Raw genomic sequence first — 3,378 nt, forward strand, 5'->3', positions numbered from 1 at the left:
GACTTGCCTACACACGACCACACAAAAGTCCGACGGATTCGTACGTGATGACGTACACCGGACTAAAATAAGGAAGTTCATAGCCAGTAGCCAATAGCTGCCCTAGCATGGGTTTTTGTCCGTCGGACTAGCACACAGACGAGCGGATTTCGGGGTCCGTCGTAGTTACGACGTAAAGATTTGAAGCATGTTTCAAATCTAAAGTCCGTCGGATTTGAGGCTGAAAAAGTCTGCTGAAAGTCCGGAGAAGCCCACACACGATCGGATTACCAGCCAGCTTTAGTCCGTCGGCGTCCGTTGGACTTTTGTAGACGAAAAGTCCGACCGTGTGTACGCGGCATTAGAGAGATGGTTGAGATAAGACTTGTAAAAGGGTATATAAACGCAAGCTCTACAATTGTTAGACAGACAAGTCAGATAGGAGCTCATAAGGCTGAACTCTGTATGGTGCCCTATTGCACGGGTCATAGAGGTCAGAACCAATGGGCAAGTATCTGTCCTAACTTGTCTCCTCGTACGAGTCAGAGAAGACTTCTTAACTTGTTCCAGAGTGTGGTCTCAGGTGAATTTCCCTAACGAACTTGGTCGAGCTGGAACCCAGAACTCTGTGAGGGGACCAGACCACTGGTCGACCGGCTGATCCCTATTAGGTGACAGGTTCCCAAGAATTGGCAGTAAAGACCCATTCTGGTTCAAGGTGAGAACAATTCACAATTGTTTCAATTTGGTTAGAGGATAAGAATATTTATATCTAATATGCTTGCATTGTAAGAAACTGTAATAATTAGACCTGTATCTTGTAATACTTTTAACATAAACCTGTATGTTATCAGCTGTTAATAAACCTGCATTGCTGAATTTCTGCCTGGTTCGATACTTTACAATTCTACTTCAGTACAAAGACAAATGTGTTTTGCTTACAGTTAAGCATGGTGGTGGGAGTGTCATGCTCTAGGGCTGCATGAGTACTGCTGGCACTGGGGAGCTACAGTTCATTAAGGGAACCATCAATGCCAACATGTACTGTGACATACTGAAGCAGAGCATGATTCCCTCTCTTCGGAGACTGGGCCACAGGGCAGTATGCCAACATGATAACGACCCCAAGCACACCTCCAAGATGACCCTGCCTTGCTAAAAAAGCTGAGATTAAAGGTGATGGACTGGCCAAGCATGTCTTCAGACCTAAACCCTATTGAGCTTCTGTGGGGCATCCTCAAATGGAATGTGGAGGAGCGCAAGGTCTCTAACATCCACCAGCTCCGTGATGTCGTCATGGAGAAGAGGACTCCAGTGGCAACCTATGAAGCTCTGGTGAACTCCATGCCCAAGAGGGTTAAGGCAGTGCTGGAAAATAATCATAGCCACACAATATATTGACACTTTGGGTCCAATTTGGAAGTTTTCACTTAGGGGTGTACTCACTTTTGTTGCCAGCGATTTAGACTTTAATGGCTGTGTGTTGAGTTATTTTGAGGGGACAGCAAATTTACACTGTTATACAAGCTGCACACTCACTACTTTACATTTTAGCAAAGTGTCGTTTCTTCAGTTTTGTCACATGAAAAGATATTATAATATATTCACAAAATTATATATATATATATATATATATATATATATATATATATATATATATATATATATATATATATATATATATTAGACTGGCTGTATACATATATCTAATACACTGCAGCTAACTGAATAACCTACCTGCTTAATCTAAATCACACTATCTCTCCGTCCACACCAACAACACTACACAGGGCTGCTGTGTAGGAAGCCTTATATAGTGTGGGGTGTGGACTTAGTCCCCCTGAGCCATGGTTGGCCAAAGGCACCCTGCTTTTGGCCAATTTTGTTTCTTTTAGCAGAGGGCGCTGGGATTGGCCAAAGCATGCAGGTCATGGTGCATGCTTTGGCCAATCATCATACAGCAATGCACTGCGATCTCGCAGTGCATTATGGGGCGTTCTGTGGTGCTTGAATTTGCAGCGAACACCCCATAATGTTTGTTTTTCGATGAACGGGCGAACACCCGATGTTCGAGTCGAAACTTATGAACATCGAGCTCATCCCTACTCAGAACTCATCCTGCCCTTGCAAAGAGAGCACAGGATGAAATATCTTGAGAACACCATAAAGAGGAGTTTGTAATGCCTTTCCAGACTGGTAGGTTGCAGTCTGGTGAAAAAGGCAGTTTTGAGGACTCTGTTGGTCAAAGTAGGAGCGGTGGAGAAAGGGGCCACCTCAGTGATGCATTTAAAAAATGTTTTAGTCATTGGCACTCAGAGCTGTCAGCTTTGCATAGGTAGCATCTGCAGCGAATGGTGGAAGATTATCTAGGGGCAGAAACTGACATGGAGAGCTTTCCAGTAGATGATCCTCTGGGTTACTGTGTCATAAGAATAGACCATTAGCCAGAACATGTCCAGTATGCAATTGGGCTGCCCTGCATCCAGCATGGTTTACAAATGGGCATTCAGTGCTGTCAGAGGTTTGGTGACAGATAAAAGAGCACATATGTCCTCAGACTCCGTTGACCGGCTGACATTTGTCAAAATCAGTCTTGAATTTGCAGCAGCTATCAAGCCCCTGATGCTGATGTCATTGATTAATTGTTTTTGGGATCTGGATATCTGCATGACTAAGCTGCCTAGCTCTGTGGGTTTTTATTTTATCACAAAGTAAATTTTGGTATAGGTTTCATGGGCACAATTAACACCCAAGGACCAATTTTTCCACACTTGTTTGACAGGTACATCAAATTTACATTTTTTTTACAGCAGGGCCAATTCTTGTTTTCATCCAGAGTACCTCTATAAGGTTATGGTGTAAAGGCACCACCAACACCCAAAGAAGAACTTTTATGCAACTGTTTGACAGGGGCATCAAATTTCAAGTTTTTACAGCAAGGTCAATACTTACTTTCACGAAGGGTACCTCTTTAGGGGTTATGGTGTAAAGGCGCCACCAACACCCAAAGCTCCATTTTTGCTGCACCTGTTACTTCTATCCAAAGTCTGGGAAAGAGACACCAGACTTTATCTAAAAAAATTGTTAATCTTGGCCTGAGTTACTATAATTTGGATTCTGCACATAAGGCTTGCTCACTGTGGTGCAAAAGTTTGTTATTTTCATCCAAAGTCTGCCAAAGAGACACCATAATTTATCCAAAAAATCTCTGATCTTGTTTTCAAATGCACTACATTGTGGCCTCATCATACAGGCTGGCTCCCCAAGCCATTGTTTTACAAAATAAGGGAACCTTGCTGGAAAAATCTATGTAAATGTCATTTTTTTTCTTTACAAATGTCAGTTTTTCTGCAGCAGGTTCTATACACGGTACAGATGCGCCACTTTAAGGGCAGACTA

Source organism: Aquarana catesbeiana, linkage group LG07, assembly GCF_042186555.1.
Source record: "Aquarana catesbeiana isolate 2022-GZ linkage group LG07, ASM4218655v1, whole genome shotgun sequence".
Lineage (NCBI taxonomy): Eukaryota > Metazoa > Chordata > Amphibia > Anura > Ranidae > Aquarana > Aquarana catesbeiana.